Source organism: Cebus imitator, unplaced genomic scaffold (assembly GCF_001604975.1).
Source record: "Cebus imitator isolate Cc_AM_T3 unplaced genomic scaffold, Cebus_imitator-1.0 Scaffold194, whole genome shotgun sequence".
In the NCBI taxonomy this organism is placed as follows: Eukaryota; Metazoa; Chordata; class Mammalia; order Primates; family Cebidae; genus Cebus; species Cebus imitator.
The window spans coordinates 1,944,732-1,971,037 of NW_016107509.1; the positions used below are offsets into that span (position 1 = coordinate 1,944,732).

Below are 26,306 nucleotides of genomic sequence, written 5' to 3' on the forward strand. Positions count from 1 at the left end.
TTACCCTGAGGGTGATCAACTTGATTAAATTAAATCAGGTCTTTTCTTGCTAGGCCAGAGGCCCATCCCTCTGCTCCAAGTCAAAATGTCCTTTCTTCATTCACATAAATCCATCTGCGGAATGCTGACTTGGATTTCATCCTAGCACCTCTTGAACACGCCACTCCTTTTATATTCCTATTCCTGAGTTAAACTTATTTTTCCTTTATTTCCAGTTTTGAGTTATGACACCCAACTCCCTCTCCTCTTCTTTGTCTTTCCCAACTTAGCTCTTGATGACCTTTGCTAGTCACTTTTGTCTTTATTCTGAGCAAGGCTTTGTGCCCATCTTTTTTCCGTGATGAATTAATTATGGACTAACCATTTAGAAACGTGCTCAGTAAATGATAGCTGTCCATTTATCTCCCATTCTTTGTTTGTAAGTAATTCTTTGGCCCCGCTTATCTGCTCCTTGTTAATCCACCCTCCCTGGCCCATTCTTGAGTTACTATCAGATAGGAGACAGAGCCCAGAAGGAGGATCAGGTTCTAGCTGGGTGATCTTGGACAAGTATTTAACTTTCCTGGTTTTTCTTTCCCCATTTGTCAAAGAGGAATAAATGATGGGTAGACTGTTTGCAAAGAATTCCTCCGCAGTTCCTATCATTCCTGGAGGTACATTCCTTGACAATGTGACTCTTTGCCACTCTTAAGGGGCGAGGTCTCTTTTACCTCTTTCTTAATGGTTGTCAGGAAAGTGGATAAACAGGTACAGTCAACAGCCAGAAAATTCAATGTTCAGGTAGTCAGTGATGGCACTGTGTTTACCATTACCAAGGAAGCAAAACAGAATAGTTCTGGCCTTTGAAGACTGACTGACCCAGGACAACTGCCATTAAGAGGCGGGGTCTCTTTCACCTCCTCCTGGAATCTGGGCCAGACTTGCACTTGCTTAGACCAATAGAATATGATGGAAGTGAAACTGAGACTTCTGAGTCCAGGCCTCAAGGGATCTTACAGCTTCTGTTCTCTTCCTCTTGGAACCTTGAGACTTGTGTATAAGGAAGCCTGGGCTAGTCTCCTTGAGGACGAGACCATACACAGAGAGAGGCCCGGCAGGGAACCATTGCCAACTACCCAACACGTGAGTGAAAGTGTCTTAGACCACCCAGATCCAGCTGAGCTGTCATGGTGGTGCCCAATGAGTGATCCCAGGAAACCTACCCAGCTGAGTCCAGCCCAAACGGCTAGCCCACGGACTGGTAAGCTAATAAACAGAAGTAGTTTTAAGCCTTTAAATTTTAGGGTGAGACTGGGAGTCGTGGCTTACACCTGAAATCCCAGCACTTTGGGAGGCCGAGGCGGGTGGATCACTTGAGGCCAGGAGTTCAAGACCAGCCTGGCTAACATGGAGAAACCCTGTCTCTACTAAAAATACAAAAATTGGCTGGGCGTGATGGTGCATGCTTGTAATCAGCTACTCAGGAGGCTGAGGCAGGAGAATTACTCGAACCTGGGAAGCGGAGGTGACAATATGCCAAGATTGCACCACTGCCCTCCAGCCTGGGCAACAGAGTAAGACTTCGTCTCAAAAAATAAATAAAAAAAAATAAATTTGGGGATGGTTGGTTATGTACAAGTTGAAAGAAACATGGACATAGATGAGATTATCCCCAAGATATCTTCTAGTCTGAAATCAATGGTCAGAAAATCCTCAGCATTCCTACATCACATCCAAATCATTGAGAAAGCTTATAAAGCCAAAAGAGGTCTCCAGATATAATCTGGTCAAACAACTTGTCTTCGGGTGAAATAATACCTATAAAAAAATAATAGCAGATGATATGAATGGAGCTCCTGCCATCTCCTGGATTTTGCAGTCCTTATTGCCAATTCTCACCCTCACACCACTCCAGTATTGTCCTCATTTACAGAAAGAAGTTTGGCCGGAGCTGCTGAACTGAGATGTGAACCCACATGCCTCTGAATCTAAAGTCCGTGTTCTCCTAACCATATATCTCATTGTCTGTGGGTATTACTAACCGCACTAATAATGCAATTGATATAAACTTACAGTGACTTTTGCCAATTAAGCAGGCAGTAATGAGAATTCAAATATGATTGAAGAGAGAGCAGTTTTGCAAGTTCTGAAAGCAAACAATTTCCTAAGCCCAGAAAACAGGAATAGCTTCCATTTTCTGGTCAGAACACTCTCAAATATTTCTCAAAATAGTTCCCTTTATCAGCTCCTCTTGTCAAGAGCATCAGCTCCTCTTTTTGATGTTCTCACTTCTCTTTTTATCTCCTCCCTGACATTTCTCCTTCACTTTTCTTACTCCCTTGTACACACATCGTTTTTTCTTTTACAGCTGACCTTCGCAGACCTGATCGTCTTGCTCTGCCTTGTTCTGCCTTCCAGGCAGCTAAGCATCCTGATCTCTATCAACCCTCTACCCTAGCCTTCGAGGACGTCTTGACAAATAGTCCCTCGATCCCCTACAAGTTCAGCCATCAGCCAACCGCAGAATGAAGTTTCCAATTACACCAAATCCTGTAAAAGTGATTTTGTCACTTGATTTGCAGATCAAAGAAGTATTAAAGTTTTCCTCCTACACAGGAATCCAAACATAATTTTGTTTCATACTGCCCAGCAACCACGACACACGGAAAAGCACAAATGGAGGCGGTGGGGCAGGAACTATATCCCGAGTCAGGGCTTAAACGTCGGGCCAGGGCGGTAACGGAGGATGGATCAGGATGTCCAAGCAGGAGCCTTTTCAAAACCCTGAAGCCACAAGGGAGACTCACCAACTGGGGAAAGTGTGGCCTTTTGTTCTCCTACTCCAGAAAGGTGATACTTCCAGGTAACAGGTTTCTTATAGCTCAACCTCCAGGCAAAGCTTTAGAACAACTGCTGAGTGTTCCCAGTCAGGAACAGGCGGAGAGAAGGAAGCAAAAGCCCTGTGGTTCAGCGGCTGCACCAGCAGCTTTATAATCCGGGGCCTGGTCTCTCTCCCTGTCGATCTGAAAAGATTGTTATTTGAGAGCCTTTGTCCCTGACCTCAGAGCCTGTTCTTTGGTTTAGCCCACGGCCAAGACTCAGAGAGGGGCAAGGATTAGAAAAAGCAAGCAAGTGTGTTGAAAAATGTGTTCTTTTCATAAGGGTAAAGTTAAAATCACAGAAGTCTGAAGGAAGGAAAGCTCAGACAAGGAAAAGTGGTAAACTTTACAAAGCCAGCCAGCAAGCAACAATAGCAAGAGTAACAGCCCTTTAGGACTCAGAGGCAACAAAATAATGGCACCAGCTTTCAGGCCAAGCTGGGTAATGAAGCCCACTTCAACTCCACGAATTTACTCTAGGATAAAAAGCAATATTTTCTGTATTTTAAAAATTGACCACTGTATGGTAGCTCACGCCTGTAACGCCAGCACTTTGGGAGGCCAAGGTGGAAGGATTGCTTGAGCCCAGGAGTTCAAGACCAGCTGTGGCAACATAGTGAGACTCTGTCTCTACAAAAAACCCCAAACAAATGAACAAAACTAGCTGGGCGTGCTAGTGCGTGCCTGAAATCTTAGCTATTCAAGCTGAGGTGAAAGAATCTGAGCTCAGGAGGTCAAAGCTGCAGTGAGCCCAGATGGTGCCACTGTACTCCAACCTGGGTGAAAGAAAAGAAGAACAAAGGCTGGTGCGGCTAGCACTTTGGGAGGCCGAGGTGGGCAGATCTCTTGAGGTCAGGAGTTTCTAAACCAGCCTGGCCAACATGGCGAAACCTTGTCTCTACTAAAAATACAAAAAAATTAGCCATGCGTGGTGGTGGACACCTGTGATCCCAGCTACTTGGGGACTCTGAGGCAGGAGAATCTCTGAACTGGGGAGGCGGGAGGTTGCCGTGAGCCAAGTTCATGCCACTGCACTCCAGCATGGGGGACAGAATGAGACTCTGTCCCAGAAAAAAAAAATTGACCATTGCACCCTTCCTGGATGTTTCTTTTTACAAAACACAAACTCACAGTAGACAGAAAAGATAAGTTTTCTAAGAAAACTTAACAATAAGGATGTGTAATTCCTATCTGGTTCAGATCGCGGTGATAGGTCCCTCACCCATAGTCACCCTTTACCAACAGTCACCCTCCAGAAGGTACTGTAGAAAACACTAGGTGTCCACCCTGAGGTCAGACTTAGGGTTTAAGTGTCAGTCTGTCTTGTAGCTTCTCAGGGTTCTTCTGTCTTCCTAGGTTTACATGATCTCTTTTTGAATTTATACCTTTTACCTGAGCCAGCTCGGAAATCACCCACTGTCATTTCTGTATTTACCAAATTATATTGAATTACTTGTCATGTACCTGTTTGGATGTGTCACCAGGCTGTCAGCTCCTTGAGGACAGGTGCTGTGTCTCATTTGTTTTGGTATCCCTGGAACCTATCAGGATCCCAGACTCATGGTCCATCAGTATAGATTTGCTCACTCTGGGGGACAATAAATGAATTCTACACACTTATTCTGCCATCATTGTGAAGCAAATCAGTGGATACTTGACATAAGTGCAAGATGTGATCCTGTACACAAAATCATGTGTGTAGAAAGTAATTTTCCATAGGAATAATACTGGAAAGCTAATCATAGCTAATAGTTACACAGTGCTTACCCTGAGCCAGGCATGTTACATATATTAACTAATTTAATTTTCACAAGAACCCTTGTGAAGGCAGATAATATTATCCCTATTTTACCAATGAAGAAACTAAAATACTGAGAGGCTAAATTGAAATCAGACTTTCTGGGATGAATGTGGCCCCTGACCTTTTTTTATTTTTTATTTTTTTGGAGATAGGGTCTCTCTCTGTTGCACAGGCTGGAGGGCAGTTGTGCAATCTTAGCTCACTGCAACCTTCACCTCCCAGATTAAAGAGATTCTCCTTACTCAGCGTCCTGAGTAGCAGGCACCACCATGCCCAACTAATTTTTGTAGACAGTGTTTCGCCATGTTGGCCAGGCTGGTCTCAAACTCCTGGCCTCAAGTGGTCCTCCCTCCTCAGCCTCCCAAAGTGCTGGGATTAGAGTTGTGAGCCACCATGCCCAGCCACCCTGATCTTTATTAACTCTGTAATTCTAACCTCTCTGTATCTCAGTTTGCACATTCGTAAAGGGGGGATAAGAGTAATAACATCTCCTGGAGCATTTGTGAGGATTAGTGAAGTGAACGCATGTAAGGCCCATACAGCTGTGCCTGGAACAAATGAAGCACTGTCATTGTGACCTGTGAAATGTACAGGATGGTTGGTAAAGGTGGTGGAAGGATTATGGGGTTGAAGGTGGGAATTATGTATCACCACTCCCAACACAAAAGAGGTTTATGGTAGCAAAGAGAATCATAGCTGGGCACAGTGGCTCAGGCCTGTAATCCCAGCACTTTGGGAGGCCAAAATGGGTAGATCACTTGATGTCAGGAGTTTGAGAGTAGCCTGAACAACATGGCAAAACCCCGTCTCTATTAAAGATACAAAACAATTAGCCAGGTGTGGTGGCGGGCGCCTGTAGTCCCAGCTACTTGGGTGGCTGAGGCAGGAGAACCACTTGAAGCCAAGTGGCAGAGGTTGCAGTGAGCCAAGATTGTGCCACTGCACTCCAGCCTTGGGTGACAGAGTAAGACCCTATCTCCCCCCACAAAAAAAGAGAGAGAATCATCCTCAGGTTTCCTTATCCTGTAAAGAAGCTCAAAAGCATCAGCTATTTGGCAAAGGGCCAACAGACCCACTCCTGGATTTCCGTGTTGTACTTAAACCAACAGCATGATCGTGAGAAAACAAGCTGCAGTGCAGATGTTCACAAACACAGACCAGAGGAGTGCACTGGGTGAGGCTCACTGCCTGTAGTCACCCCGCTAGCTCTCACACTGCAGTGAATGCACTGGCCAATGCCGCGGCTTGGGCCACACAGTTACAAAAATATTCCATGTACTTTATTAAAAGGTCTAAAAACACATACTATTCCAAACCTAAATAAGTCATACTATTTCCGCATACACGAACAGCTTATGCTTTTATTTATCTTAAACCTGGATTCTAATTTCAGAAAATAACCATTTATTGATTCAACTAACATTTATTGAGCATTTACTATATATTATACAGTGTTCTAGCAGCTTGGAACACATTAGTGTACAAAAGAGACATTCTCACCTTTCTGGAGCTTGCAGTCCAGCAAGTATGTACACAGTCATCTCCCTGCATCAAGCCACCACCATCTCTCACCTGGATGTCTGCAGGAGCCCTGATATGGTTTGGCTGTGTCCGCACTCCAAATCTCATCTTGAATTGTATCCTGAACTGTAATCCCCATATGTTGGGGGCGGGACCTCATGGGGGGCGATTAGATCATGGGGGCGGTTCCCCTATGTTGTTCTCATGATAGTGAATGAGTTCTCAGGAGATCTGATGGTTTTATAAGGTGTTTACCCCACTTCACTCAGCACGTCTCTCTCCTGCCGCCATGTAAAGAAGGACATGTATTTTTCCCCTTCCCGCCATATTTGTAAGTTTCCTGAGGTCTCCCAAGCCATGCATAACTGTGAGTCAATCAAACCTCTTTCCTTTATAAATTACCCAGTCTCAGGTATGTCTTCATAGCAGTGTGAGAATGGACTAATACAAGCCTCTATCGGTCTCCTTGCTTCTACCCTGGCTCTTCCATCCAGGCTCCACACAGGAGCAAGAGGGATGACTAAAGAGTTTTAAAGATCTAATTGGCATTTATTAGTGATTTTTGAATGGAGCAGCATCTTGCCTGGCAGAACAGTCAGTTTTTACAAGATAGCTTGAGCAGGACCAATAAAACAGCATAATAAAAAAAGTGGGCTGATTAACATTAGCCTACTTCAGGTTACTTTCCCTGTATTCCCTGTGAAGGTTAAAGCAGGGGAACCTTCCTTATCATGTGTGCTCTGGTTGACTGGGCCCTTTGCGATTAGTTGTCAGTCTGCTGGGTTTTTTTTTTTTTTTTTTTTTTTTTTTTTTTTTGTTTTTTTTTTTTTTTTTTTTTTTTTTTTTTTTTTTTTTTTTTTTTTTTCCTGTATGTGTTCTTTGAAAAGCTGGGCTATTCGGAGATTTGCCTGTTTTTGTTTTTTAAGTTTCAGTTTGATTATGTAGCACTTAGAGTGATTCCATTTTGGTTTGATCTACTGGGCTCTAGTGCGGGAGGAGATCAGTACAAAACAGTGACATCTCACCAATTTTATGGTTTATGATTTATTTTGGTTGTGTTTGTTTTTAGATGGAGTCTTGCTCTGTCACCTAGGCTAGAGTGCCGTGGCGTGATCTTGGCTCACTGCAACCTCTGCCTCACAGGTTCAAGCAATTCTCCTGCCTCAGCCTCCTCCCAAGTAGCTGGGATTACAGACATGTGGCACCATGCCCAGCTAATTTTGTATTTTTAGTAGAGATAGGGTTTTGCCAAGTTGGTCAGGCTGGTCTCGAACTCCTGGCCTCAAGTGATCTGCTCACCTTGGCCTCCCAAAGTGTTAGGACTACAGGCGTGAGCCATCAGGCCTGGCCCCCATCAATTTCACTGAACATAATTTTTAGTAAATGTAAGATATATCATGTCACCCCCGACTTAAATTCTTCTGGTAGCTTCTCATCATGCTTAGAATACATTGCCAAACTCTGTGGTCTTCAAGGCTACATAGTGTCTGACCTTCTGCCTTTTCTACCCCCTTTTTTTTCTGAGACGGAGTTTCGTTCTTGTTGCCTAGGCTGGAGTGCAATGGCACCATCTCAGCTTACTGCAACCTCTGCCTCCCAGGTTCAAGTAATTTGCCTCAGCCTCCCGAGTAGCTGGGATTTCAGGCATGTGCTACCAGGCCCAGCTAATTTTGTATTTTTAATAGAAATGGGGTTTCTCCATGTTGGTTAGGCTTGTCTCAAACTCCCAACCTCAGGTGATCCGCCCACCTCGGCCTCCTAGAGTGCTGAGATTACAGGTGTGAGCCATCAGGCCTGGCCCCCATCAATTTTATTGAACATGATTTTTTGTAAATGTAAGATGTGTCATGCCATGCATGCTTAAATCCCTCCAGTAGCTTCTCATCATATGTAAATACAATGTCAATCTCTGTGGTCTTCAAGGCTACATAGTGTCTGACCTTCTACCTTTTCTACCACTTTTAATTACACCTCTTTCCTCTCCACTCAGCATTTGGCTTCCTTTTTTCCCTCAAACAAGCCAAGCTGGCTCCCATTGGGCTTCAGACTTGTTCCTGGCACCTGAAATGCTCTTCCCTATTTTGTCACATGGCTATGACTTTGTGTCATTTAGGCCTTAGATAAAATGTCACATCTTTAGAGAGGCCCCCCACCCCTTCAAAATATATTATTCTTTCTCCCATATTCAGTTGCTTTCTATCAAATTACTTGGTTTAATTCTCTTCTTTCTTTCTCTCCCCTTCTTTCTTTCTTTCTTTCTTTCTTTCTTTCTCTTTCTTTCTTTCTTCCTTTCTTTCTTTCTTTCTTTCTTTCTTTCTTTCTTTCTTTCTTTCTTTCTTTCTTTCTTTCTCTTTCTTTCTCCTTCCTTCCTTCCTTCCTTCCTTCCTTCCTTCCTTCCTTCCTTCCTTTCTTTCTTTCTTTCTTTCTTTCTCTCTCTCTCTCTCTCTCTCTCTCTCTCTCTCTCTTTCTTTCTTTCTTTCTTTCTTTCTTTCTTTCTTTCTTTCTTTCTTTCTTCCCCTTCCTTCCTTCCTTCTGTCATTCATTCCTTCCTTCCTTCTCTCTCTGTCTTTCATTTTTTGGAGTCTGGCTCTGTCACGCAGGCTGGAGTGCAATAGCATGATCTCGGCTCACTGCAACCTCCACATTCTGGGTTCAGGCAGTTCTTGTGTCTCAGCCGCCCCAGTATAGCATGGATTGAGCCAAGAAATGCTTTCCCACTTTTTATTTTTTTTTACTTTTCTGTCTCAAAAAAGTAAAAAAAATAAAAAGTGGGAAAGCATCCTTGATAGCCTCTAGTTCGGCCCCCTAATTTTATGGTTGGAGAAATGCAGGTCCAGAGAAAAGAGAATTTCCCAAACTCAGATTTATTCACTTGATCACCAAGGGCCGAGTCTCTACCCTATGTCAGACATCTTTCAAGAAAACAAGACAGGCAAGGTCCTCATGCTCTTAGATTATATTTTAATAGGGTACAAGAGATATAATCAATAAGAAAGTAAATGAGTGAAGAAGCTGATTTCAAAAGAAAATTAATGAGATTAAGAAAACTAAACCAGGGCCAGGCACAGTGGCTCATGCCTATAATCCCAGCACTTTGGGAGGCTGAGGAGAATGGATCACTTGAGGTCAGGAGTTCAAGACCTGCCTGGCCAACATGGCAAAACCCTGTCTCCACTAAAAATACAAAATATTAGCCAAGTGTGGTGGCAGGCACCTCTATCACCTAGGTTGGGATGCAATGGCATAATCTTGGCTCACTCCAACCTCCGCCTCCCAGGCCCAAGCAATTCTCCTGCCTCAGCCTCCTGAGTAGCTGGGATTACGGGTGCCTACCACCACATCTGGCTAATTTTTGTCTTTTTTTGTAGAGATGGGGTTTCACTGTGTTGTCCAGGCTGGTCTTCAACTCCTGATCTTAAGTGATCCACATGCCTCAGACTTCCAAAGTACTAGAATTACAGATGTGAGCCACTGTGCCCAGCCCCTGCTTTTTAAACTTTATTTTTTTAGAGACAGGTCTCACTATGTTGACCTGGCTGGCCTTGAACCCCCAAGCTCAAGCTATTCTCGTGCCTTAGCCTCCCAAATAGCTAGGACTACGGGCACACACCACTGCACTAGACTTCCCACTTTTTTTGTGATTCTAAGCACACTTTTGCTAAGGTTGCAGAGGGTATGCCCCACTATTTAAGAATGTGGTCAATAAACCCATGTTTAGCTCAGATCCCATAGTTTCCAACTCTGTCTCCCTTGGGCCTCTGTATTTCAGCCTCAGAAGTCCAAGTCTGATATATTGTTCTCTTGTGTCTATAGTCCTTTCTTTCACTTCCTTTGAATTTTCTGATGCTCCTGTCTGGATGCATCACATGATTAAAATGAAACGACTAGGAAAACACACATGATTCCAGATTGCAACTGACAATAACTTTATGGAACATGAAGGCAATATTTGGTATCATTTCTGGTACCTCCATGCTGCTGGTGAAGGTGATGGGAACCTCCTCACTGTAAACATATATTGTTTCCTGAGGCAGAAAGTGAGCCTAGAACTCACTGGTAAACATGCTTTATATGACAGCTATGGTGCTGGGCTCTTCCAGCTAGATTATTTCATTTAATCACCACAGGAATCCAGTGACGTAGATATTATACGCATCGCCAGAGGTTAAGTGGTGAGTGAAAGAATTAAGCTTCTACCTAGCTCAAACTCCCCTCACCCCACCAGCATGATAATATTAGTTGAGTGAGAACAGTCATTTCCAGATTATTTCCAGGAGCCTGATTTATTCAACCCATGCCTAGAGAAAGCCTCTTCTGTTTAGTGTCTGCACTTTTTTTGCATGCTGGTTGTCTCATCACTGGATTGTCAGCTCCCTAAGTCAAGTGTCAGATTTCCTGAACACACAGCAAGCAGTGAAGAAATATTTGTTGAATAACCGAACAAATGAATACAAGAGAATGAAAAACTAGTTTTTAGCTTTTGCATCCCCCTTATTCCCCTTTATACAGATGCTCAGACATCTTCCACTGAAATGTGTAGGGCAAGGGTTAATGCCAGTTGAGTGTCAGGATTCTAAAAGTGCAAGGAAGCTTCTCAGAGCTGCAGAATACAACATAATTAAGTCTTATAAGTCTGTTATACTAGCACATCTGCAAGGCAGGTTTTCATCCATAGACCGAGTGTATGATCTCAACGTCTTAAATGTATTCATTATATTATTCATGGCTTCTTTCCAAAGACAGCTACATCCTAAATTCTGACCACATCCTCTGTACTTGCTAGTTATGTAGAGTTAGGTAACAAGATAGAATGGTACATATGAATATGCATTTCTCCTTCATTTTCATTAATAAGAATGCAGAGCATGTTTTTTTTTTTTTCTCATATTCAGGCAATTTAATGCTTATTCTTGGAATCTGTCTTGCCAGGAAAAGAAGACAGAAAGAGCAGCCTACGCTATTTCATAAAGTTAAAGGAAAGTGATGCATTGCTTCTGTGTCTAAGCAGAAAGGTGACGACAATACTTTCACTTCTCATACTGTAATTAAAATCCACTTTTATTGCATTCAACTTAATTCACCCTTGGTATCATGCGGTTTTAAGGACGTTAGGAAACCAACGCAAATCCCACATTCTGGACTTTGCTTTAACTTTAAGGAATTTAATGTTGCAATATGAGATTCCCAGCATCCTCCTTCCCACCCCACCCACACACACTGGTCAAATATGCAAGCCAGAGGAAAGGATAGATCTCAGTCTTTGTGTTAGGATGCAGAATGCTGAGGAGATGTTGGAGGTTTTCTAAATGTTACCATCATGAATTTACTGCTTTTGGTTCCCATCAGGGATAGTGTAGGTTTGGAAAGTCCATGACTTGCAAACCATATCTACTTCAGAATTCACTCACTGGGTCAAAGGAAGCTTGATGTTGACATCAGTTAAAGAGTCAACTCTTGAAATAACCCTTCTCTGCATGGTTGGTGCCTTTTCCAAGTCCTCTCTGGCAAACAAACCTGCCTTACAAAGATCAGTGTGGCATTTAAACCCTTTTTATCCATCTACTGATAAACCAACTGACCTGACAAACCACTCCACCTCATCAGAAATTACTGCAGAATTACATGCCAAAGGGCTTTAACTTTGAATATTTCCTCTTAAATCCTTGCACTAAATGTTATCATGAGAGTGGTTATTCTGCCTCGGCGATTCAAAACAAACATATTGTTTCCATATGGTATTATCTCATCCAGAAGACCTTGTTAAGTTTTGTCTGTAGGTGTAGTTACGCGTATTTACCAAAACATACTCCTGAGAAGCACTCCTGGAATAATTCTATAACAAAATCTGTATTTGGAGATTAAATAAAGCACTGCTAGCAGTAAAACTGTATCTGTCTATGCCAAATTATGTAACTTATTTATGAAATTTGATTTTGTGTAAAAACTATTTTTCTGGTAATGTCATTGTTATATGTTCTTATTATTCACTGTCATTTTAACTTTCAGATTCTAGTACCTAAATTCTTCTTTCTCAATCTCAATAATAATCCAAGTTTGTGATTATTCCCTATCATGTATTAAATAATTTATCATGAAATCTCAATGAATCTTTGGAGAAAAGGCCTAAAAGAAGTGTTGTTATACGATATAAATGATAATATAACTAACATTGGAGGACATTATGTACTTTAAATGAATATGTTTCAGTCCATCAAGAACAGGTGCAAAATAATTGAACTCAGTCTGTAAATAGTCAACTTATTTCCTGAAAATGAGAAGACATGTCAATGCAAAGAAGCAGTAGTGCCGGGTGCGCTTTATAGAAGAAAGGAGCTATTTATTGGGTGTATGCATATGGGGGTAGCCTATTATTTATTAACGATGACCTTAGCTTTTAAAAGTCATCATCTATTTAGCTCTGAATCCCTTTGACGTTATTGGCATAGAAAAAGAAATCGATCTGATTTCCTCCATCTTGTTTTGTTTTGTTTTGTTTTAAATCATTCTGGCATCTCTATTCTCTTTGCCAACACCCAAAAACAGCACCTGATCAAGCCACGGAAGTAATGCATTAAGCCTGGTGGTAGATCTGTCTGAAAGACATGGACCACTTTTCTAGCGTACAGGCATCCCATGAGGTGTTGGGAGTCTGTCCTACTCATAGTACCGTGGTCATGGGTAGTTCCTGTGCTTTGCCTAATGGGATCCAACATTTTTTGCATTATCGCCCTAATCACCTGAACCAGAGACTCATGCCCAAAAGCTAAACGTGAGCAAGAATGCTGCCCAGCAAATTCTATTTGTTCTATTTTGGAGTTTGAGTAGCAACTTAATAAGATCTTTCCTCTTGGCATGTCTTAAAATCATGATGACAAGTAAGACAAACTAAAGAGACATGGTTGAGAGACACACAGTGAGAAGCTGTAGAGCAGTGCCATGAATAGAAGCCATGAGGCACCAGGGTCATGAACAGGAAGAAGCGATGGGGCAGAGAGGAAACTTGCAAGAAAAAAGTCAGCCCTGGCAATGCAAGTGAGTAGGGAGAAGCAGAACAGAGAAGCCAGGCCACAAGCCTGTGGTTACCAGCCTGGTGGATTGCCGGGCAACAGAATGCTGCAGCACTCTGATCAACATTCCAGTTCCGGAGGACTGGCTGTGCAGGGCTGAGGCTGTTTCCTGACTTCCCCATAAGATCCTGACAATAACGTGCCACCCATCCCTTGAGGAAACTGCTCCGTGTTCCTTGTCACCTGAAAGAACATAATAAAAACATCCAATCATAGCAGCATGTGGGAATTTGTTCACAGAGGAATTCTCCAGCTTTGATTGGGACAGGAAATTGCAAACATCAATAAAACTGACTTTGCTTTGCCATTATACAATTTTTTCAGTGTTGATTTTTTTTTTTTTTTGGTAATTATGAAAGTAAAATTACATCAGGCTGGGCATGGTGGTTCATGCCTGTAATCCCAGGACTTTGGGAGGCTGAGGCAAATGGATCACTTGAGGTCAGGAGTTTAAGACCAGGTTATCCAACATGGAGAAACCTGGTCTGTACTAACAAAAAAAATACAAAAATTAGCTAGGTATGGTGGCACATACCTATAGTCCCAGCTACTAGGGAGGCTGAGGTGGGAGAATTGCTTGAACCTGTGAGGTGGAGGTTGAAGTGAGTTGAGATTGCACCACTGCACTCCAGCCTGGGTGACAGAATAAGACTGTTTCCAAAAAAAAAAAAAAAAAAAAGAAGAAAGTAAAATTACATTCAATGCAAAAGACTTGGAAATTAAAGAAAAAACTTGAAGAGGCTGGGCGCGGAGGCTCACTCCTGCAATCCCAACACTTTAGGAGGTCGAGGCAGGAGGATCAAGTGAACCCAAGAGTTCAAGGCCAGCCTGGGTGACATGGTGAGATCCTGCTTCTATTAAAAAAACAAAACAAAACAAAAACTTGAATTAAAAAAAAAACAACACTCATAATTCCCACAGTCAGAGATACTGCTGTGTGTATACAGATGTTCATCTGTGTGTTTTAAAGCAGTGATAACAGGACTAGGACTCTGTCTTGGTTTTAGCCAAAGTATGAAAGCAAGAGATTCATGACATCCAGGGGACTTGTGAGAAGATGAATCAGGAGAACTTGCTTTGTGGGATTTTTGAAAATAAACAAAAGCCAAGGCTCTCTAGTTAGGGTTTTAAGTCCTCTTACTTGAATTGAGTTGGAAGAGTGAAGACAGAGGGAGGATTTATGAGGAGGCTTTCTCTAGAGCCAGGGAGCTTAACCAGTACTACTGGAAGAGCTTAATTATGTCCTCTGTGGTTTGAAGGAAAGGTAGACTGGTATCTGCCTCCTGCCTGAGAAATCTGAGTCGGAGAAACTGGGGCCTGCCAGTTGCTTTGACTGCAGAATGAAGCGCATAGCTCAGCTGTCACTCAGTCCTCATTTCCAGGGTTTCTCAGGCAACCATGGTGTGAGTGTGTCCCGTGGAGAAGATGTGGGCCCCAGGAGAGGCTGAGGAGGCATGCATGGGGTTCTCTTAGTTCATGTCTGCTGGAGTTGGCTCCAGGGGTGAAGAAACCTGAGTAGGAAGAGGTTGAGGGTGAATCCCTGGATTCCTAGCACAGAGCAGGGGAGACTACATCATGTGCATGGAAAGAGCTGCTGGGGAACAGTGCTGGGCCACGAGCCATCTCTGCAAACCCCAGATGAGCACGTAAGAGAAGAGGCAGATTTAAACATCTGCCCAGCCAGAGAGTGTGATGCCACCTTACAACCATTCTAGTCAAGCAACAGCTTTTCTGCATGTGCCTTCCATCCAGACTCAAACCTGCCTCCCAGCCACCCTGTGCTTCAACCCTGGAACAGTAAAAAATCACCATTGAATGGGTGGAGAGGCAGAGCTTGATGGGGAAAGGGAAAAGGATCAAATCCTCTTCACTGTCCCAGGCATTGCTCTGCAGCAAGCAGTGGCTGTGTGAGGGGCTGCTCCTCTGAAAAAAGCTGGGATTAATCTAGATACAGATGTTCTAATTATTAATGAATTGAGACTGTGTTTGTGTCTTAAAGTGACCAAAAGACTTTTATTACCTGTGAGTGAGCAGAAAAGTCAAGGAACTGCCTTGTAGGAAGCATTTAAAGGGATAGTAGGAGATGGCAGTACACAGCGTACACAGTGGCTCATGCCTGTAATCCCAGAACTTTGGGGGGCTGAGATGGACAGATCACTGGAGGTCAGGAGTTCGAGACCAGCCTGGCCAACATGGTGAAACCCTGTCTCTACTAAAAATACAAAAATATTAGCTGGGCATGGTGGTGTGCACCTGTAGTCCCAGCTACTCGAGAGGCTGAGGCAGGAGAATCACTTGAACCCGGGAGGCAAAGGTTGCAGTGAGCTGAGATCACGCCACTACACTCCAGCCTGGGTGACAGAGCTAGACTCTGTCTAAAAAAATAAATAAAAGGATAGTAGTAGGATGCTTTCTGGTTATATTCCATGATTTCTACTTGCTCCACATGTCAGTTATGTATGCATGCTTTTCAAAAAATGCTCTTACCCTATGCATGCTGTTGTGTAGCCTGTTTCCCACTTAGCATTATATTAAGAATGCTGTGCTAGGCTGGGCACGGTGGTTCATGCCTGTAACCCAAGCACTTTGGGAGGCCGAGGTGAGCAGATCACCTGAGGTCAGGAGTTCAAGACGAGCCTGGCCAACATGGTGAAATCCTGTCTCTACTAAAAATTTAAAAATTAGCTGGGCATGGTGGCACATGCCTGTAATCCCAGCTATTTGGAAGGCTGAGGCAGAAGAATTGCTTGAACCCAGGAGGCAGAGGTTGCAGTGAGCCGAGATTGTACTATTGCACTCCAGTCTGGTGACAGAGTGAGACTCCATCACACACACACACACACACACACACACACACACACACACACACAAAAGAATGCTCCGCTACATCAATATTCTACCACTGTATCTCTGTACTGTAACATATGTACCTACTCACTTCTCGCTGGAATTATTTCTAATTTTTTACAGTCATAATGTTGAAATAAACCCAGTTCAAAACTAGTATTGCACCCATCTCTAATTAATTCCTTAGAATCAATTTTCTTGATGTGGAATTGCCAGGCCAAAGGATGTACATGTTTTAATGACTTACGAAATCTATCACGCCAAATCACCCTGGTGAAAGGTTGTATCAAATTTTTTTTTTTTTGAGGGTCCATTTCCCCATGCCCTTACCAATATTAGCTATATCTATTCTTTTTAATCTTTGTAATCTGATAGGCCAAAACCCTTTTTTTCTTTTTTCATATTTCTTTGATTACTAGAGAGGTTGAACATTATTTATTATGTATACAGGATATGTGTAGCTTCTTTTTTTTGTTTCTTTTTTTGACGGAGTCTCACTCCATTTTACCCAGGCTGGAGTGCAGTTGCAAGATGTCGGCTCACTGCAATCTCTGCCTCCTGGGTTCAAGCTAGTCTCCTGCTTCAGCCTCCCAAGTAGCTGGGATCACAGACACACACCACTACGCCCGGCTAATTTTTGTGGTAGTAGAGACAGGTTTTTATCATGTTGGCCAGGCTGGTGTCAAACTCCTGACCTCGGGTGATCCGCCCACCTAGGCCTCCCAAAGTGCTGGGATCATAAGCGTGAGCTGCCACATTCGGCCTATAGTTTTTGATAATTTATCTGCTCAACACCTTTGCTGATTATGTTAGCCCAGGTACCATTTGAAATATTGTTTCTATGAAATTCAAGGAAAAGAGCCAAGCAAATGGCAAAATTAGCAACTCTTGGCACTTGCTTCAGAGTGTAATTCACAGCCCAGTCTGTATCACACTAACCGGGAACTCGGATTGGCCACTACAGTGTGCCACAGCTCAGTGCTGAATGGTCTTCAGTACACCTGCTTCTTGATTGTTTGCTTCCTATTGCTCTTGCCTTTCTTCAAGTTGCATGATAACAACAAAGAGAGGAATAATGTGGTCCAACCGCACAGATATTAGTGTCATAGATACTGTCTGTCACCATCTTTTCCCAGCCAATTGCCCCGGCCTGGCATGGTAGCAAAAATCACTGTCCGAGCTTACGTGAGGGTGCTGGGCCTGGTGGTGGGGATAATCAGGTGAGGGGTTCTAATCCCGTTATTATTTGGGCTGATCAAATAACATTTATACGTCTCATCTTCCTCACCTGTAAAGCTCAGTTCTTTATCACCAGCCCCACACTTACCTATCTGGACTTGTTTCCCATGACTCCGTCATTTAAACCCTGGGTGCCAATCATTCCAAGAACTTTGCCATGCTCTCTAGGCAATTTTCCAAGTTTCTCTTTTGTTTACAATGCCCTTTCTACATATTCTTTATCACATGATCTAACTTCTGCTGGCACTTGGCTAACGGGTTGAAAAACATCTTTTCGAGTGGGGTTAAAAAAATCCAGTTCAACCACAATGAGCATTTAAATGTGTAAGGATAATGTGAAGACACCAGGAAATTCAGGATCTGTTGGTGGAAAATGATATGTACAAAGTAGCTATGATATAACACAGGACATGATTGATAATATAATATTGATAGAAAATCAAGATTCTTGCTTTGGCATTATGAAGAAGGATAAGATTAATTCTAGCTAAGGGCTGGGAAAGCATTCATGAAGACAGTCAGAACTAGATTTGTAGTGGAATAAATTCCACTACATCTGGGTCTGAATCCATTATTGTTCATCACGAGTGATGCTCATTGTGCAGTGAATGAGTGAATAACATGGAAAGTAGGTAAGGTGTGCATGAAGGAGGATGGGGGGAGTAAATGGGTGAAGGCTTTCATCTGCAGACTTTCCTTCTGAGTGAAGGAAGCTTTGTTTTTGTTGTGTTTGTTTTAAGTGGCTACAAAGTTTTTATTTGCTGGCCTTGCATCAAGAGAAACAGATCAAATCATGAGGTTGATTTCGAGGTTGCTTATTATCTATTAATAGTTTCATTACAGTCTTGTGTCACTGGGTTATAAATAAGAATTCCAGGCCAAGTATGGTGGCTCATGCCTATAAGTCCAGCACTTTGGGAGTCCAAGGTGGGAGGATTCCCTGAGCCCAGGAGCTCAAGAATGGCCTGGGCAATATGGCAAAACCCCATCTCTAAAATAAATAAGTGAATAATCCCAGTCACTCCGAAATGCTCTCATTTCCTTGATAGATACATAGAAGAAGACTCAATACTAAGATCATGCAAGTCTTCTGGAGGCTTCCTATGCTCTCATGTAAAGAATGAGAGTTGGAGGGGAAACTGCAGATTTCCTTTTGTGGTCTTATGCCAGTCACTCAACACAGATAGAACCAACACACTGTTTAACCACTCCTCAATGTAACCGATTCAACCGAGAGCCAGAGCTAGGGAGAAAGGGGCCACAAAACCCTTTCACACAGATTTAACTTCTATTTTTATCAGAAATGATTTCGTGCCTCTCTTCTATTTAACATTTACAGAATTTTAAAACAAAAACAGTTAACTAAATTTCATTTTTATGGGCAAGCTTGTTAAAAATTAGTGAACATTTAGTAGAAGTTACCGAAGGTGAACAGATTTGCTGGAGAAGGGAAGAGAAGGAAGCCGGGCGGGACAAAATCTGACAAGCCTGCTGGTACTCACGGTAAACAAACACCAGCCTTCTTTAGGACTTCAGTTTCCAATGCTGATATGAACAGTCTTTCTGAATTGAAGATTTATATATTCCAACTACTGATTATAGCTCAGTAACTGTGTTATGTGGAATTGGCTTAATGGAAGCATTAAGCCAGAATTGGGAGCTGTTCTCCTTTACCTACCTCCCACGTATCACCTGGCACTTCAAGACCAGCCTCTATGAAGTTTTACCCGATAATTTCAGCTCTCATCCATCTTTCTCTTCTCCAAAGAGAAAGATGTACTCACTGACCTCACTGCTGTCTGTGCCATCCATTAAGTACATAGTCACGCATAGCCTTATATTCTTGTTTAAGTTCTCAAGTCCTGTCCTACAAACTGATTATACATTTCTTGGGTCCTACGCTTCACATTTACCATAGCAGATTGCATAGCCCATACAAAGATTAGGCTTTCAAATATTCATCAAGTATTTGTCCAATAAAAATGGAAACATCAGAAATCTTGATCCCCCAAATGTGAATGGGACTTACTTAAGCAAACATCATGATAAACTGGAAAGAGGTATGTGTTTCCTTTATCCTTGTGCCTGCTGAAGATACTATTCTTAGCCTGGCCGTTTTGAATCCAGGGGTGTGTGTTCAACATAGTTAAGCAAGTTCTGGAATATCAAGGCCAAACAGTCTTCTGGGGACTTCACCCTGGCGCATCGCAGCTTACCTGGTGGGTGGTGGGTAGCACACGGTAGAATGACGGCTTTGTCTCTCTTGAGTGACTCTGGACAAGCTTCAAAAGCAAAATCCACAGTGCCCTATCCTGGTGGGCAGAAAACACTGAAGACAGGGGTTTCCCACTCGCTGAAGACAAAACACCCTTCTGCTGACCCCGTACCAAAGGGGAGGGTGCCAGTGAAAGCCAGGGTGTTACTGCTTCATGGAGGAGAAGCAGTTACTTGAAATAAAATGTCTTACTTTTTTGGGGGGTGGGGATGAGGGAGTCTCAATAATCAGTTGGCTTTAATTATTTTTGCTGAGAATAGGAGAGATAAAGCTCCTGACTGAAGTCCAAAGCTGCAGGGGAGGAAATGACAGCACGCACGGTTTCCTCTGGTTCGCTGGGCACCTGCTGCCTGGCAGGCTGCTCACTGTGGCTGGCCCGTGTGGTGGTTCCCGAGAGCCAATCGGTTCCCTCCTCCACTGTCAGGTGGCTGCTCTCAGCTTCAACCCCAGAAGTCCTTCACTGGGCCATCTGGAGCTGGGGAACAAGTTCCATGCTCCCTTGGCCAGAATTCTGCTTTGAAATCTGTCCATACCTCTCCCCAAACCCTAGTCTTGGTCACAGGCCTAAAATTTGACCTCAATCACTGAGAGATAATGTACAGCAAGAGATGTGCCTTTAAATATTTCAAAGTTGATGGAAGAATTGATGTCCTTTCGTATTCAGATATATTATCTTACCCTGGAATCACAAAATATTAGAGTCCACTTGGACCCACCGGTTTCAGGGTAAACAGTAGGTCAAAAGCCAGAAACCTGAGTTCATACGAACTCTCCTTTCTCCTTCCTTCTGTGGCCAGTCAGCCACCAAGTCCTGCTAATTCGACTTTCCAAATATTTCTTAAATTGCTTGCCATCTCTTCTTCCCCAGCAGAGGCCCCTAAACACAATTCTCTTCTGATCCAGGCTTCACTCACCACCCAGAGCCATCCACCTAATTTGACCTTGTCATTCAGTGGCTCTAAACATTTCAGCGGCTTCTCCTCCCCGCCAGTTTTGTCAAGCTCAGAGGCCTCGGCTCAACACACAAGTCCACTGCTCACCTCTAGCTCACTCTCTTGCCTGTGGCTGCCTCTCATGTTGCATTGTGGGGATATCCACTGCTGATGGTGTCTGCATCTGCCTGTAGTCTTTCACGTCTTTATGGCCTAATGTTGTTCACTCCATTTGCTGTTCACGTCACCTTTATTCACCTCTCACCTCCTTCAAGACACAGTTCAGGCATCACCTCCTTCAGCCAGTCATCTGGAGGATGGCTAAATGACTTCTGCAGCCCTCTGTGTGACTAATCTTATTTGTCATGTTATAGTGAATGCACTGTTTTTATCTATCTATCTATCTATCTATCTATCTATCTATCTATCTATCTATCTATTTACTTACTTACTTACTGGAGACAGTCTCGCCCTGTAACACAGCTGGAGTGCAGAGGTGTGATCTAGGCTCACTGCAACCTCTGCCTCCCAGGTTCAAGTGATTCTCCTGCCTCAGCCTCCTGAGTAGGTGCGATTACAGGTGTGCATGACCATGCCCAGCTAATTTTTGTATTTTTGGTAGAGACGGGAGTTTCACCATGTTGGCTAGGCTGGTCTTGAACTCCTGACCTTGTGATCTGCTCACCACGCCCTCCCAAAGTGCTGGGATTATAGACGTGAGCCACCGCACCCAACCTGTATGTACTGTTTTTAAATCAGCCTCCTTCATGGCATTGAAAGGTTATACAGAACAGTTATATATCTCCGCTACCAGGTTCACAGTAGAATCTCAAATATATCTGCTAAATAAATGAGTGTTATTGAAGAGAGGTGTTATTGAATCATGTTATGGAAGAAAAATCTATGGGGCTCTCACTTTAGAGAGGAAGATGGAGGTCCCTAGACCTCTGCTTTTGGGACAGTGACAGGTTCCAAAGACAACTACCTCAATGTTGCAAATGGAGGGGCTGATCAAATCTGGCAGCTCCAAGAAAAATAGGCAACATTGCAGTGCTACTCCCAGTGCTTAATGCTGATGGTTGACGTACAATCAAAAACTCCAGATGACTGTCTGCCTCCCAGGAAGGAAAGTAGATCGGAGCCAAGAGGGTAACCAGAGCCTGGCCTGCCTCCTGAAATGACCCAGGTCCCTGGAGGTGTGGAATCTTCCAGCTTCAGGAGGCTGCCACCTGTGAGGGCAACACCCCAGAGATTAAGCTCAGGTAAGCTGAGAAGAGAATAGCATTTTTTATTTTTATGTTTTCCAGATGGAGTCTCACTCTGTTGCCCAGGCTGGAGTGCAGTGGCACGACCTTGGCTCACTGCAACCTCTGCCTCCTGGGTTCAAGCAATTCTCCTGTCTCAGCCTCCTCAGTAGCTGGGATCACAGGCGCATGCCACCAGGCCTGGCTAATTTTTGTATTTTTAGTAGAGATGTGGTTTTACTGTGTTGGCCAGGCTGGTCTCAAATTCCTGACCTTAAGTGATTTTTCTGCCTCAGCCTCCCAAAGTGCTGAGATTACAGGTGTGAGCCACTGTGGCCAGCCTGTTTTTTTATTCTTTAGAGACAAGGTCTCACTCTGTTGCCCAGGCTGCAGTGCAGTGGCGTGGTCAGCTCACTGCAATTTCAAACTCCTCTGCTCAAGCACTTCTCCCACCTCAGCCTCTCAAATTGTTGGGACTACAGGCATATGCCACCATACTTGGCTAATTTTTAAATTCTTCTGTAGCGATGGTGGGGTCTCACTACATTGTTCAGGCTGGGCTTGAACTCCTGGCTTCAAGTGATCCTCCTACCTTGACCTGTGGCATGAGCCACTGATCCTGGCCTGGAAAAGTGTTATCGCTTTGCTGATAAAACTATCATGGTTGTTTTGGAGCACTGTTTGGAAATTGTGGCATCTACAATATTCGTGAGGGCTTTAGACACGTGCAAGTTGTTTTTAACGAAATATTTACATTTACATTTTTGTATTTACATTTATGTATTGTTCTGTGACTCTGAACTCTCCTTAAGGCTCTGGAAGGCCCAGGGCAAGGTGTTATAAGTTGACACATGGGGGAAATGAAAGCAAGTCTAAGGAAGAAGGTGGAGCCTGAGCTCAGTAGAAGTGGATGTACAAAGAGCTGGTAGAGTTGGCTGAGGGTGAGGCCTGGTGTGGCTTTGAAGGTGGAGACAGCTACCCTGGAGGGAGCGTGTTACTCATAAACCTTTTAAAGACTTGCCTGGATGGCAGAGGCAAAGCAATTACACAGCCGTGGATAGACATGACCTAATTTATTGGCCTTTGCAGTTACCTACTATGGAGCCAGTGCTATAATATAAACTACAAATAAGAATGAGTTTTGGTGGGGCGAAGAGGGGGGTTGCTGAGAATAGGGGAGAAACTGATGTCCTTAAGGAGGAAGAAGCACTGGGAAACAGACCAGAGAGTGAGGAGGTTGGCAGACCCTCCCTGATAGACTCCCCATGGAGAGGGCCATTGTCAGACATCCCCTGCCAGAGCTTTCTCTACTCTGAGGAGGGAAGCCCTTAATACCCACTACTTAGGGGACAGCTTTGAGCACACAGAGTTCTCACTTGGCCCCTGGTAATGCTGAAGAGGAGCTTCCAAGTGTAAGCGCGAGTGCAAATGTAGTAATTCAGCCAGCAACTGAGATCTCTCCTCAATACACACAATCCCCAAAGTCATTTTGATACACCTTTTTGACGTCTGAAAGAGAAGAAGGGAACCGTACATAAAATGCATGACAGCAGTGTTTAAAATAGGCATTGAACATCACCGCTCAAGTTGAGCCAATGTGAACAACTATAGTGGGGTTCAAAGAAGCCAGTTCACAAGGCCAGGCTCGAATCAGCTCGTGGGCACAACAGCATTTGTGTTTATGCATAATCCGTAGTGAGACAAAACCAAAACAACTAAAAGTAAGAAGCGATTCTTCCAGTTGCCTGACTAAATAGCTCCCAGGGCAGAAGAACCCTTTGATCCTGCCAAGCAATTTTAAGGCGGAAAAGTACTTCACACAAGGTTTACTCACTGTCCCCTGATTGGTTTCTCTGCTTCTTTTTATCTCTGTGAAGCCAATTCACTGCACTACATTAACTATGTACGTGATATAGGGTAACAACAATCACACTTCTCTGTGTGAAAGCTGTGTTTTACCCTATGGTTTCCTTCTTAGATTTTATGAAAGCTGGTGCTATAGCATTTTGTCTCATCAACTCTTTGTGGTTATTATTTATTTGGTAGCTCCAGTCTTTTCCCTAAAGGGAATTATCAAGGGCCTCAGAAGGAGATGGAAATCAATGGTTCTATTGACAATTTGCTAACTCTTTGAAAAAAATAAATTTATGTAATCCTACCTTATAAACAAAATATATGTTAGGTGATATTTTGTAATTAAAATGTATGTAGTATAAAATACATGTAATTAAAAAGTTACATTAAAAAAAATAAAACTAGAAGTAAATATTACTCTAATCTCCATGTGAGAAGAGTTATCTCATCTTAAAAACAAAAGGCGAGGCAGGAGAATCACTTGAGGCCAGGGTTTTGAGACCAATGTAGGCAACATAGTGAGACCTTGTCTCTACTAAAAGATTTTATTTATTTTATTTATTTTTATTTTTTTATTAAGATGGGGTTTCACCATGATGGCCAGGCTGGTCTTGAACTCCTGACCTCAGGTGATCCACCCACCTTGGCCTCCCAAAATGCTGAGATTACAGGTGTGAGCCATCACACCTGGCCAAGATTTTTAAAAAATTAGCTGGGTGTGGTGGTGCACGTCCATAGTCCTAGCTACTCAGGAGGCTGAGGCGGGAGGTCACTTGAGTCTAGGAGTTAGAGGTTACAATGAACTGTCACTGTACTACTGCACTGCAGCCTGGGTGACAGAGCAAGACCATCTCAAAAAGAAAAAGGAAATTTAGAAGGAGGTATATTTTGGCTACATAAAACTGAGAAAAAAATCTATTTTCAGATAAAGAGAAGTTACATGCAAATTGAAACCTGGGAAATACATAGGACAAAAGTCAATTTCTTTAATGTCTAGTGAAATGTATAAATCAGTAAGACAAAAACCACACCGAACCGTGTTAAACAGTGTTGACTGCCTTCTAGAATACATTTCCCTCAACTTCCCTCCTTTCTGATGTTTTTGTCAACACGAGAGTATTCAGGCTCAAGGGGTGGATCATGATTGGTTGAAGTCTAGTATTTCTTGCTTTTCTAATTACCTTGCAGCTAAGGATGGCCACATGACATGGTTCCAATCAAGGATATATAAAGTAGAAATGTCCTTGAAGGCATCAGAGAAGGCTTTTATTTCTATCATAAAAACGACTCTTCTTGGATATATACCCCAAAGAAGCCATTGTTTCCACTCTTTCCTCTTTCTTTCTGCCTCAAATATGAATGTGATGTCTGGAGCGGCTGCACCCATTTTGCGTTACAAAGGCACCATCCTGACATCCTTTTTTTTTTGATATGGAGTTTCACTCTTGTTGTGCAGGCTGGAGCATGCAATGGCTCAATTTCAGCTCACCCCAACCTCCACCTCCTGGGTTCAAGCAGTTCTCCTGCCTCAGCCTCCCGAGTAGCTGGGATTATAGGCATGTGCTACAACACCTGGCTAATTTTTCATATTTTTAGCAGAGACCGGGTTTCTCCATGTTGGTCAGGTTGGTCTCGAACTCCCAACCTCAGGTGATCCACCCGCCTCAGCCTCCCAAAGTGCTGGGATTACAGGCATAAGCCATCACGCCCAGCCCATCCTTAAACCACTAAACCAGCTAGCAGTTGCCTACTTCCAGATGTCTTGTTATGTCAGAAAAATGAGCCCCTAATTTGTTCAAGTCATGGTTAGATTTTCTGTTATTTGTGATCAGAAGCATTCTGTATACAGATGTTGATTTACAAATGGGCAGCAATATGAATAGACAATTCACATATCAAGAAATGTGAATAGTAAACATATGAAACAGTTTAAGGTCATTATAATCACAGCATTAGAAATTAAATGAAGCATAATTTTTTTTCCTGCAAAGCTGGTAAAGATTTTTAAAAAGTAATACTGCCATTCAGGGATAGAAAGGATATGTTAAAACAAAGGCCTTCCCACACTGCCGGTGAAGGTGCAATGTTGTAGAACATTTTTGGAAAGCAGTTTGGTAACATGTAACAGGAACTTAGAAAACATTTTTGTTATTTAAATGAATGATTCTACTTTTTGGAATTTACCCTTGAGATAATTAAAATTGAATTAAGAATGTAAGCATAAAGGCTTGCCAGTGTTACTTAACATAGCAATAAGGAACAAATAGAATAAGAAAACATCAAAGAGACTAAAATATGGAATGATTAACTAAATTATAGAATATGTTCAGTGGAATAGTGTGAAACCACAAAATTGATGTTGACTCTGAATCTTTAATATGAAGGGGTTATTTGTATGTTATGATCTTCATAAGTAACACAAATACATAAGACCACAACTGTGTTAAAAATAATGTGGGGAAAGGCCAGGTGTGGTGGCTCACGCCTGTAATCCCGGCACTTTGGGAGGCTGAGGCAAGCGGATCACTTGAGGTCAGGAGTTTGAGACCAGCCTGACCAACATGGTGAAACCCCATCTCTACTAAAAATACAAAAATTAGCCTGGTGTGGTGGCACATGCCTGTAGTTCCAGCTACTTGGGAGGCTGAGACAGAATTGCTTGAACCAG

The 26,306-nt window shown here is 43.0% G+C and overlaps 1 protein-coding gene across 4 annotated transcripts in view; it reads right to left on the reverse strand.

Annotated features, from left to right (window-relative positions):
- The window catches only part of EXPH5 (exophilin 5), an 81,884-nt gene that overhangs the window by 38,935 nt on the left and 16,643 nt on the right, over positions 1 to 26,306 (reverse strand). The window contains exon 1 of one of the 4 annotated variants that reach the window (XM_017547069.2): positions 19,550 to 19,902. The exons of 2 other annotated variants lie outside the window; for them this stretch is intronic. The gene's annotated coding sequence lies outside the window, so the exon portion shown is untranslated. Of the gene's footprint in view, positions 1 to 2,786; positions 2,918 to 19,549; positions 19,903 to 26,306 lie in introns of those variants that run through there. One more of the 4 variants, XM_017547070.2, reaches the window with a different exon arrangement.